Source organism: Rhyacophila brunnea, unplaced genomic scaffold (genome assembly GCF_057557595.1).
Source record: "Rhyacophila brunnea isolate RB1 unplaced genomic scaffold, BYU_Rbru_1.0 scaffold_9, whole genome shotgun sequence".
Lineage (NCBI taxonomy): Eukaryota > Metazoa > Arthropoda > Insecta > Trichoptera > Rhyacophilidae > Rhyacophila > Rhyacophila brunnea.
Window position 1 is genome coordinate 6,052,962 of NW_028233361.1, and position 14,033 is coordinate 6,066,994.

Here is a 14,033-nt window from a genome sequence, read left to right on the forward strand (position 1 = left end):
CTTAAACGTTTTTTGTCTATGATACATTTGCATGCTGGCTAGTATTATAAACAAATTATCTATGGATTACGTATATTTTTTGTTATAAAAATTATCTTTTGTCCTAAAGCGGTTTTGATATAAAATCTTGCATGCAATATAATATGTATGCATATTCATGTACCTAAATATTTAGCAGAACAGATGTTTAATCTTTGACTTTGATCCAGTCATCAATGTGATGTCTAATAAAACTAACAGATATATCTACTATCTATCTATCTATCTAGGCTGTTAAGATCCGCTATAAATAATGCGCACTAAACTTTGTCAGTCGTACGAATTTGTTTTCATTGAACTAAGGCTATACTCTACAGTTGGTGTTGGTTAGTTTTAAAAATTCAATTGAACCCTGCGAAAACCTACCCATAATAGATAATAGTCAAAAAATACTCGTCTATCTATAAAATATCTAAAATTATGCCATTAAATTATATATCATTTTAGATATTTTATAGATAGAATAATTTATTTTGTATCTATTATCATTTCCATTTGGTTATGCAGGGTTTATTGAATTTTAAAAACATATTGTGTAATATGTATTTCTAATTCAACGAAACGGAGTAAGTATGAATAAAAAGTTTGCACAGTTTTGTCGGATCGCCCAAAATATACTAAAACTATTATGGTTTGGTTCAGGCAGGGCTTAATTGATTTTTAAAAACAAACCGACACCACCTGTAAGTTGTACTCTTAGTTCAATAAAAACAAATACATGTGACTAACAAAAAGTGCACTATTTATGTTGTATCTTAACAGCCTACCTTCACCCTTCGCCACTACTATCTACACATAAGAAATATTGTATAGATACTTATGAACTTTCATACATCTACATGATTACTTATTCTAGGGATGGAAAAATGATAAATCTATTTATCCATGTATTTGCGGGAAACAGATGAGTGCATGCCAGCAAACGACTTCTGGGGTTTAAGACAATGGGTCGAAGAAGGAAACTTTTGATGCTCGTACGAGTATAACACATTGGCGAAGGGTGTCTGTTGAACGAAAGTAGACTGTGGGAGTAACTGAAAAAAAGAAGACAGCAATATTTGCCGGACTTGAATTTGAATTTTGTCGAGTGATTAGAGTATCGTGTTTGTACGAAAAGTTTTAAGGGTAATTATAACAAGGATAGTGTGCTGACAATTACTGTAATCTTAGGCAACAACAAGGCGGCTCTTGTGGTGCAGTGGGTAAGGTGCTGGCCTTCCACCCGAGAGTTCTGGGTTCGATTCCCGGTCATGACAAAAACATTTATGTGTTTTTCTCAAAGCCTGGGTGTTTGTGATTGTTCAAAATTACAAACAACCACCTTGTACGAAAAAGCAAGGACATGGTTATTAATAATTATAAAAACAAATCTTAGGTAACATACACAATCAATCAAGAAATATAATCATTATGGATGTATTGAACATCTGGGGAAGAACCACAAGCTAAGCGTTGAAGCTTGACAAATGAACGAGTTCAAAGTCGGGAGACTGACAAAGACTCCGCCAGGGTGATGCAGCAGCTCATCTGAAACACCAGAATAAATACAGTAAGACAGAAAATTTATACGTAAACGTATGAGAGAGAGGAAGACAGGGAAAAGACATAGAGAATGTTGATAGATGGTTCTGCCACCTGCTAATAATTTTGCTAGTTTGTTAATATGGTGCGTTAAACCAATCGTTGGACAAATTTAGTCACCTAGTGGTATCCAAGAGGTACTTAACGTCCGCAAGGTAGACCTAGAGGCCGCTGGATCGATAAAACGATAAAGTTCTGCGGAAGTACGCGGCAACGAAACGCAGAGGACCGAGAGAAGTGGAATCAGCTTGGAGAGGCCTTCATCCAGCAGTAGATAGATTCAGGCTGATTATGATGATGACACAGTTCAACGGCGTGATGAAATAATTAAATTTTATTGTCCCAATTTTTCCAAGAAAATAGTGTTTAGCGACGATGGTTATTACTGGATGAACGGATTGGTCAAGAGCAAAATTGACGGTTCTGGAAGAGTGAAAATCCTTAAGTAGTGATCCAAGAGCGTCCATTAAATTCTGAAAAAGTATGTGTCTGGTGTGGACTGGTCTAACGGTATTGGCCCGTATTTCTTCCAAGAGAGGTGTGGCGCTGCATTGACCGATACCGTGATTTCATTTGACCTCAATTGGAAGGACTGGATCTGACAACCACGTGGTTTCAAGAAGACGGTGCTACATGCCGTAGATCCGGAGATACCATGGAGCATTCAAAGAATAATGGTTTCAAATGAAAAACATGGCCCACTATAGTCAGACAGTGACACGAAACTGTAAATGTTGATCATCGCTAATTATTGCTCATACTTCGAGTGCTGTTTGTACAATATTATGATTGCTCTATACTTATTGAAATAAATGATAATACGTTCATTTATTTGAATGAAATATGCAATCGAATATCTTAATTTACTGCAAACAGGTAACCGTATTGCATTCGGAAATAATCAAAATAATCAATAACTAGCACTACTATCGTAACTCGCAATTAAATGCCCCAGTCTACAGTCGGCTTTGATGAATTAGTATACGTTGTATGCGCCATGCGCCGTATGTTCATTCTATATATTGACTGATTAATTACGTAATTACACTAAATGCTTCCAACGCCTAAGTTTAAAAAAATGCTTATGTGATATATTTAGGGTAATGAAATTCAAATTTCTCAACCAAGAGACGATTAATATGTGGATCTCACGTAAACATCTTGGGTTATTGACGCATAACATCGCTCTTTACAAGTCAGATGATCTTTGGATGGTACCTACCTATTCGTTTAAATTTATTGACATGTTACATTTGTCAAATATCTTGAAAATAAATTATGTAACACTATTTTTTTCGTTTTAGACTATCGCCCGGTGACGAAGACAGATGTCGTATATTATGTAGGAATGTAGTACTTATACAGATTACAAAACAATCTGCAAGGTTTAAAAATATATACCAAAGCGCGCCATCTATCTTAGCGTAAATAAATGTCGATTATCTCCCAAGGAATTGTGATTGTTTTTTTCGTATAGACTTTACGTCACGTAACCCCAGCCAGTCTATCGAATTGTATGAAAATGTTAGGCTCCTATCGCAGAGCCTAAAACCATCGCGCATAATATTGTTTTCATGACCAAAATAATTATTAATTAGATAATTTTAAAAAAAATGCTATGGCGGTTAATCGCATATTAAATATAGATTGTTTTCAAAAATAAAAAGAAATTTTATCTAATGATTTTTGATGTGTATAAATGTTTTGAAAAATACGTAATTTAAACTCTTCGCTCAATTTTATGTCGTCAGTGAGTTTGTTATAATTTGTTATAATTATTATGTAGTAGGTACCTATTCATCATTAGTAATATAGTATTATCTTCTTATTTCCTGTACCTGACGAGTGTGTTCTTTTTCTCTGATCTCCACAGTCTACTTCTTTCCGAAAGTCACCCTTCGCCACAGCATCGCCAGGGGTGGACATTGGCCGTTTCAAAGAGCCCCTCAAATCCGCCCGGTTCTACCCTCTCCATCATCAGCCGCTCATTCCTGGCGTATATCATCAAAATCAAAACACAGGATCGTATCTTTCCGCACCCCGGTTTCCTTCTGGGCCGTGATTTACTGAAAGCAGAAGGAGACATTTTATTTTATAACTTTGGAACCTTTTGAGATATCGATATATGTAGTTCTCGCTATGTAGTACTAGCAATTACTACATTAATTACTACATAAAGAAGTTGTGCAAGTTCCATGAATATTGATTCAGTATTTATAATAACGGAAGAAATACTACTATATAAAAAAAACTATATTGTTTACTTAGGTAGGTACTCGTATCATGGACATGGTCAATTAAAGTGCAAATATTTCAAAATCACTCAATTTTATTATTAACTTGGATTTCAAAAAAGCAAGAGACATAATAATATCATGTATTATTTAAAAACGATTTAAGTAGTTTTTTTAGTAATGAATGTTTGTCGGTTATGAATTAGCTTCGTTCGTTAGTTAGCTCAGTTCTCCGTATTTAAATATTCAATTTAAACTCAGCCAAAGCATACTTGAGTACGTGGTGGCCTCAGTCTTGGGTAACTGTACCTGTGACATTCCCCGGCGTAAAAAAAAAACTGTATAAAGAATCTGCGACTCTCCATACATATACAAATTCTCCGATAGAATAAATTATTCTGGACGTGACGCCTGCAATGAATGAGTGACTAATACACTCCAAAGAAGACGCTCGATGGATTTCCAGATGATTTCCAGAGGTTCCCGTTTTTGGAACACCGAGACTTCGTCCGAGGGACGCCAGGGAGCAATTGCTAGTGTAGTAGCAGACAACCGAGTGTCGTGGACGCGAGAAATTAAGGAGGCCATGTCTTGATTTTGGCTGAAATGTCATGGAAGAAGAATAATATATAATATCTACTGCAAAATAACTACCGGCCTTACTGAGTGCAATAATATAAAATAGTATGTCTCAAATTTATGGAAAATATAAACGTTGTGAGACCAGCTCGACTTAATAGATGGAGTCGTTCGCATTAGACTTTCAAAAGAATTCAAATTGCGTTGGAATTGTTATGCATACACAAATTTACTCTATAACGATATTACACTTGGCGATCCTATACTGTTTTTGGGAACAAAAAAATATTCTTATTATAAGTATTTTATACTTAGGTAACTAACGTTGTCATAAAAAATACTCTTTTACACGTAATATGTTTGAGTAATAGATAACGTTAGCGTTTATAGTAAGCACAGAACATGCCAATGCCGGTTGCCATAGAACAGATAGACCAGGACTTTATGAATTAATGATAATTACTGTCATAACGTCTGTGTAACGCAAGACATACAGAGTCCGCTGAATGTCTTCAAATAGCAGTAGCGAAGGGTGCAGGTAGGCTGTTAAGATCTACTATAAATAGTGCACATTAGACTTTGTTAGTCATACGTATTTGTTTTTATTGAACTAAGACTACAATTTATAGATGGTGTTGGTTAGTTTTGAAAAATCAATTAAACCCTGCCTAGCCAAACCATAATAGTTTTGGTGTATTTTGGGCGATACGACAAAATTGTGCACACTTTTTCATTCATACTTATTTATTTCCGTTGGATTAAGAATACATATAACGATATAACACATATTGTTGGGTCATTTTTTAAATTCAATAAGCCCTGCCTAAACCAAAGTTAGTTATACCTGTATAAAAATATTATTCTATCAATAAAATATTCAAAGTTATGTATGATTTAATTGCATAATTTTAGATATTTCATAGAGAGACGAGTGTTTTTTTACTATTATCTATTATGGCATGGCTTTCGCAGGGTTTTATTGATTTTTAAAAACTAACCGACACCATCTGTAAATTGTAGTCTCATTTCAATAAAAACAAATACGTATGACTGATAAACTTTAGAGTGCACTATTTATGGCGAATTTTAACAGCCTACCTCCACCCTTCGCCACTGTCAAATAGGTATTACCAATGCAACCATTTCAGTTGTTTTGTATTCTCTGATGGTAAACTATTTTTTTTAAATACCAAAATTAATTTTAAACCTATTTAATGGTTAACTTAAAGTGTTTTTTTTTAATTTTATTTGGGACTTCTGCATTCGCAAAAGTTATAACTTGAAACAAAGTATTTTTTAAACATAGAGCGTTGAAATGAAACAAATATCATATTGATAGTTTATTTGATGCTCTCACGTGGTATAGTTTCCGATCCCGGTATTCTGGATAATTTGAATTTTTATGCACCCGTCAATTATTATTACATGCGTGATCGCAGCCATGACCAATTTTGGGTAAAAGCTGTTTCCTCATGTCAGGTTCACAAGGCACCAATAGCGAGGGCTATGCGGCTGGTCAATGCACTCCCTAGAGATGTAGACACTTTTAGCGATATTTTGTTTTTAAAATTCTATTTTATTGTTTAATTCGTATTATTCTTGAATTATTGTTGTTTATTTATTTATTTTGCTATGAAACTATTTTTTGCTTTGTTTTTTTCTTTACTAAGTTGATTTATCTGTACTTTTTATTCTAAATGTCATGTTGTAAACGTCCTGAATTAATAATTTGTTATGTGCTCAATGTATCTTTTTTAAATAAATAAATAACACACATGGGGAACGTGGTGAAAATATTAATATACCATACCTATAGATAGAAAGTTATTATTCTACGAAGAATGAACCAAATATGCTAACGATTATTATGCTATATTATGTAGATGCTCCCAGTTTAGCAGCCAATCGTGTTTCGAGTTTTTTTTATTTATTTTTTACTTCATTTTCTCAATCTTGATTACTGCTATATGTCCACGGAATTTGCGAATTGCTGAGTTGGATTTAATCGAGTCAGGTCGCGAGGTGTAAAATTTCCATCAGTCAACTCTACTCCAAAGGTAATGCAGTCGACTGTAAGGCGCCATCGCGAGTCGAGAAAGACACCTGCACACTTTCTATCCACTAAAGCCGTGTAAATATAAATAAATTTTGTATATCTGTCCAGGCGTGATCTTCGAGTCGACCACTGAACGGGGTGGAGTGCAAATAAACTAATCGATTTAAATTTTAACTTGACGCAATTTAAAACTACTACTAAACGGTATAAAATAAATGACTGAAGTGCGGTGACTTTTGAGATCAAGAATGGTCTTCTTTATAAGTGGTGTTATTACTAGAGAGCATGGCCTCCACAAGGGGGGGGGGCTGATAGGGCTCTAGCCTGGGGGCCCGGGCTCGTGAAGGGCCCGGCGTGACGAGCTAATCAGATATATAGAATCAGAGATAATCACAGATCACAAATTTGCTCTAATGGTAAAAAAGTCGCCTGCGGCGCTATTTTCCTTTGATAATATTAATAATTAAGACTATTTGGGTGTACGATGCAATTTTTTACTGTGTGCCGATACTCAACAACTTCATATTTCAAATGGATGTAAGTACCTACATATTAAAAATATAAAAAAAATGCTAAAAATACACCATTAAATTTGGATAACGCTACTGCAGCGCGTCACACTGACTTTACCCATAGCGATAGGTAAGGGGGCCCGCCAAACATCCTAGCCTGGGGGCCCGCTTCAGGATGTGGGGGCCATGCTAGAGGGCGTATGAAGGTCGAAAATAATGTGGGGCGTCTTTGGGAGATAAACCTGAATAATCAGTAGATTTCATTTAATGCCATTATTATTCTCTATCATTTTTCATCCAACAATTTAACATTTCATGATAACATAAAACATAATATTATACCAGCTATGTATAATATGTATATTAAATATTTTTTATTGAAATATTTAAATAAAGTACCTACATAATAATATTATGATAATAATCTGTTCATTGTCACGGTTTTTAGTAAATTAGTGTTATTTTTATGTTTGGATATTTTATGTGAATATCATGAAATGCTTTATTTATTTATTCATGTATTTTATTTATTTAAGAAAACAAAACATTGTGGACATAACAAATACAAATTCAAGACGTTCACAACATGAGATTTACATAGGCATAAAAAATATTACCCTCGCAAGAGAGAAGAAGACAAGTACTTATATAATATATTATAATAATAATAATAAAAAATCATGGGTACTTAATTATCCACAATACATAACACGTCACTGAAAATGTCTTTGGCAATGCACCGCATCCACAGCATCAGCCACTGATATATACCTACAGTACCAATTTTCTTTTATGCAGACGACGCAATGGATTTATCAGAAATGAGGCAAAATATAAAGGAAATAGTACAAAACTTTAATCACTTTGGTCTTAGAAGAATAATATATTAATTACCATTTTTTATTATGATAGAGTTCTTTATTGACCAATAATAAATAAATAGTTAAATTATGAAGTTCGAACAATAATCGGTTAAATTATTCACATTTAGACTACTTGATACGACTACACCCCTTCGTGAAGTGCGAGATTGGATATTCGCGTCAGCCTCGGCGCTAATGATGTGCAATTTTTACGTCACGACAGTTAACCTGTATTTCACATAAGAATTCCGGTAAAATACAAAATAAGTGTCATTTATTATAATTAAAAATTGCTTAAACTAACAAAATTGAATTTTATAGTGCTTCGTTTAATTTAATTTATAATTTACTGGTTAAAAATAATAAAATATATATTATTTAACACGCAATTTAGATAAGATTTCAAATTCTTACCAGAATCACTCTTTGATAGTTACTACATACTTATTACAATCTACAACCGGACTTATGTGAATTTCTTCATCGTGTAAATTTAATCAGTAAGCGAATCTTCCAAATGCAACGTTTGTAATGTAATGTAATTTGGAATTAATTAAATTCTTTACATCAAGCAAAAGGTCGTAAGTGACAAATTTCTACTCAATAAGGGAGAAATCTTAAATTAAGAATTTTATTGATTTCACAATATATTATTTACTTTAGCCTACACTCAGTGACGTCCCGTGGGGGTAGGCAGATTGAGCGTCGCAACTTATATCTTTCAATTAAAAAGTTCAGCTCACTGGTTGGAAACAAAATGTATTAATTAACATAAAAGGTTTAACAGGACTGTATTTTTTTTATCGGGGTTGCGATGTTTAGTTTACTTCCGTTGTACTTGGACATCACGTCCTTGGTGACCAGCAATGACTCGTGAAGATTTGCGAATTATATTTGAATTATAGGTAGGTGCATACTAACGTAATTAATTTATACAAATATTTTTACCTGTGACTTCCTAGTTTCGAAAGTTGTCAGGAGTATTTTTAAATGTATCTGAAACTCGCTTAATGTTATATATTTTGTTAGCAATGGACGAATCCATTCAACACATTTATTAGATATTGGAGTCATGCAAGGATGATAAAAAATATTGTATAAAAAATGGGGCGGCATTTTGGCGTTGCCTAGGGGCGGCATTTTGTCTAGGGACGTCACTGCCTACACTGACAATTAAAAATATGTGTAACTTCACCACGGAATAAATCTTGCTAACACATTTTTCGGGTGCTGAATAAGACATTCAAAATAATTGTAAGTACACCATAAATAACTTTTTAAGAATTTAAAAAAAATTAAGTACATACTTACTTATTTTTTAAGTTAAGTTTTTAACCAACTGGCTGCTATGAATTTTTATTCTGGTAAGTAAATAAAAACAAAAATAATGCACATTACCTTTTATTTTACAGTGTGTTATTTATTCAATACACACCTACATATTACGTGACTTGACATGTTTGTATTCCAAAAAGCAAAATGCACTATTTCTTAATTTGAGTTTTGGTTGAAGAACACTGCGACAACTCGTCCGCGTCCCAACACTCCTAACTCTGCTGTTTTAATGTGATGGGAACGGTTTTTTGACTTTGTATTGGGTGGACTTGAGCGTAATGATGAGCGTTCGAAATGAACATTAATTATTTTACGAACCATAGAGCTTGATATTTTCCCGAAAATATTAACATAATTATTTAATTATATGTAAGTACCTAAGTATATTGTATAAAAATAAGTGTGTTATATTTTTTGTTACATGGCCTATCTAGCTCAAATGGTCAAAATAACTTTTTCATGAGACGAAGCGATAATTTTGGGGATTTCATGAACCGGAACGGCGCTCCTGTCCATTTCAAGCCCTGGAATAGTGATAATATAACCACCAACTTGAAACCGACATTGCTACTAGCATGATAAATATATGATAAATTGGCCATACTGACCACAAATGGCAAAGGTTTCCTTAAAAATATTTTATTCGTCCAGAATCCAGCGCCGTGATGTGTTTTTGTTGTTGTTAAGTCATTGACACCCTGCCGCCATACGTGCGACCACTAGGAGAAAACTAAACGACCACAAAGAAAAAAATCAGGTAATATCCTTTCATACAAAAATATTTTTTCGATCCTGCCAGGATTCGAACCTGGAATCTTCTGATCCGTAGTCAGACGCGTTATCCGTTGCGCCACAGGACCGTTGTAAAAACACACTAATAAATTGTATAAGCATCTACATTCTACGTATTGATTGCATTATAATATAGGTCAATAGTTCAATACAAAATGATAACAGAGAATAATTATGCATTTAATTATATTGCACATGTAAGTGGGGCAACATTTTGCATATCTAATCCGAAGTCGAAAATATTTTTAAGTTTTGTTAGACCAGTCATGTCCAACCCGCGATGTCCGGCACCAGAAACGCAGTAATTTTGAAAATCATACCTGTTTGTGAAAAAAATGTGTCTACGAGATTCCGGACGGAATTTGTAATGTTGAATGAAAAATTTGATGGTAGTGATATCTATCTAACTGCAATGAAATCTTTCGACTATTCAAGACTACTCGACATGTTTATAATGTAATGAACGAAATTCCGCTTTGTATGAATAAAACAAGTAAGAATCGTATTTCATACCAGTAAAAAAGAAACTGTGTGTTTGTAACGTGAGAATTTTATGGGAAAACTGACTGATACGGAATCCGACGGCGGTTTTATTTTTCTGCTGAGAACATTAAACTGGTTAATTAAATTTATTATTAAGTTAATAAAATTAATTAAACCAGAGATGATAGCTCCGTGGTCTGGATGCACTATCACTTGCGCGGTATTGTTTATTACCAGGTGCGCGGCACTTGGCGGTACACTGTGTATGGATGATATGTGATATGTGGTTGATGAATGATGATGAGTTGTATGATTGATGAGGATGCGACGTTCACTCAAGCCATAGCAGACTTCAGACAGCAGCAGGTCGAACAGAAATTATGTTTTGAGTTAACTTTTGAGTGACGCTGTTGGTAGGAAGCGACGGTGAAGTATAACAACATGCCCACGCCCGCTTGCCACATGTAATTCTAGCTAACTAAATGTTATTTGCATCACGGTCTTTAATGACCCGTGACTGCCGGTCACTTGGTCTTATGAAGATAATACTCGGCTTTGAGGGAGGTGGGAAGTAAGGATTACGGCCACCGCTATTTGACAATGACATCTAGTTTTTATTCACCAAACTTATTGTATCTTTGCACTTTTATCAAGCACAGAACGAACAATATAATTAACATGCATTTATTGCCCAACTACGAAATCTAACTTTCAATCCGCGATTTCAGAGATGACTAATCTACTAACTGAGCTGCCGTGGATTCAACCTGTTTAATTACTTTGTGCTTTAAGGGGGGGCTGAAGAGATCGACATTCAAATATAATTTAGTATAAAAAGGACCTCGGCGTCGTAAGTACGTTAATTTAAATCGATCTTTTCGCAAAAATCACCAATCATCGGAGATTTTATTTCAAGAAACATTATTATTATTATTGATATTGTCGGCCGCTGAACATTATTATTATTATTTTATGAACACCTGCAAGATGTACGCCAATCAGAAAACAGGGCTGTCAAAATAATATTATGAATTAATATTTTTAAAATGTTAATTTCATCATAGTTTTTAATCAAACCTGTGCAAGTACGTACTGATAACTTGGGTGGATTTTGTAGCAAACATACTATTGATATATATACGGGTATATTATTATTATAACCCAATTCAAATTGAACATAGGTTGATACTCAAATACTATTATAGTATATTTATGATTTCAAGAAAATAATACGATGGTATAATTAATCCATATCAATTATTTGAAAACAATACATTCGCACTTTGCAAGATAACATCAAAATGTGTATATACTTATCCAAATGACGAATGACATGCATGAGTGAGCACGGCTGAAAGCTTGGAAATGTGTTTTTTTCTATTTCAAAATATTTTAATTGTGTATTATTTTATTACAGATTCAAGGCCAACTTCATATAACTAATAAAAAATACTGTTTGTTTCTACGAATAAAAAAAGAAAGGAAGGAAGATGTGTACAAATCACGGCAATCAGAAAGGCCGGCAAATATGGCCGACAATGCGTGATACACAAACATAAAATACACAAAATTACAAACACATTCGAAGTTTGCCGCACACGTACAGACCACGTGATATTTGTTTACGCAAAATCGTCGCTTTTCAAAATGGCGAATTTGATTGCCAGATTTTACTGCGATGAATCAGTATGTTCCTTCTTGTCTTTTTTTATTCGTAGGTTTTTTTACTATGTACATCGAGAAATTTCCATTTATAAAATCGGAAACGATTTTTACAGAAGAGTTTTGGAATATAATGCAACCAAAACTGGAAAAAATTCTATCATGGGTGTTGACTTCCTGAATTATTTAACCCCAGGTCCATGCCACTACGTGAAACACAGTGGATATTAAGCCATTTCCACACTGGCAACAAGTTGCTGGCAACCTCATTAAATTTTACGATACTTACCATAATTGCTTAAGAAATTTTACGATAATCATCATAATTATCGTAAAATCTAACGAGGTTGCCAGCAACTTAACTTGTTGCCAGTGTGGACCCGGCATTAGATGCACAAAACTTAAATAATATATATTATAAATAAAAATTTAAAATTATAAATATTTATGATTTATGTCTTCGACAGCCCTGATGAAATAAATGTGAAATATGAGTCGGATCGAGTCATAGAGCAAAATTATTGACACAAACAACTTTTACACGACTTTTTTATATTAACTAGTAGACCAGATATTATGGACCACATGTTAAAAAATCATATTTTCAATTCTCAAGGCCAATTCTGTAGAACGTCCCTTTAATAATAATATATTGTCAACTTCGCAGACTTACCCTCAGATATCTACTCGATTTGTATATTATTATTTTATTAATCCTTTTGAAAACGTCACCCCATCTTTCCAAAGTGGTTGGGCCAATTTGGTTTGGTTTAAACTTGGTTTGAAATCGGCTGTTTCATTTAAGAGCGTACTTCAGTGAAATGGCAAATATTTTTTTACAGTAGGTGCGACGAAATTTCTCACTAGTCGCCAATCGGAGACCGACAGTCGAGGTGTCCGCACGTCGATTTGTTTTGTCATGACGTCGGATAAAAAAAATTTAAAATCATGTTAAGATGACTAAAAAACTTTACGTATGTAGGGGAACTGTACCGAATACTGGATACTTTTTGTTGAAAAATAATTAAAAATAGTAGTAGATATTATTAAGGCTTGAATTTTTGCAAACATGTTAGGAATTTAACCTATAATCACATGTGACATTAATCAAAGTGTTAATAAGAGGCTTAGATTTATTGTTATTTATTTAAGGCATTTGTAGGATAAAATTGTCAGAAAAAAATGTGTCCCAATATTGGATATCCAGTATTAGGAGCTGTGTTCCTAATACTGGATATCCAATATTAGGAAACAACTTTTTCGCAAAAATAAGAAAACATGTCACTATATTTATTTATTTATTTATCGGAGAAAATGTTTTATATACACAATATGTTGTCTTATAATAATGATTAGGTGATAAAACAATGAAAATGCTTACTAGATCAGGCATATTTCACAAATGAAGTCAATCACACTGTTGTCTACCCCAGCACATAACTCATGACACCATCTAAAAAAGCAATGCATCGTATCCATTTCTCTCCGGCAACGTCACTTGAGTACGAACTACTACAAAAAATACATTCAACGTCCTCATCATTAGTATATTCGTCACCACTGTCGAGAAAAATCAGTTCTTCATCTTGACTTTCTGATGAGCTTGAGTCTGCACGTTTTCGTTTAGGTTTTTTAAGGGGGGACATGCTCGTCGAAGGTCAAAATTGAGTTTTTATTGTATTTTCAAACCATGATCCTGGACACTCCTTAAACGTTGTAGATGATCTATTTATATAATTTTGAAGCCTTATTATCCTTTATAGTTATTTTAAACATTTGATGACTGCATGAAGTATTTTTGTTACATAAAATAGTATTCTTTTAAACCTCTCGCTCTAATGTTTTAGAATATAGTCATATTTCGGTACATAACTGTGCAGTGGTGTTAAGATTTTTT

The 14,033-nt window shown here is 33.7% G+C and overlaps 1 non-coding gene across 1 annotated transcript; it reads right to left on the reverse strand.

Annotated features, from left to right (window-relative positions):
• Window positions 1–9,986: 9,986 nt before the first annotated feature.
• TRNAR-ACG (transfer RNA arginine (anticodon ACG)) lies at window positions 9,987–10,059 on the reverse strand. Its single transcript has one exon. It is a non-coding gene; the product is annotated as a tRNA-Arg (tRNA).
• Window positions 10,060–14,033: the final 3,974 nt, after the last annotated feature.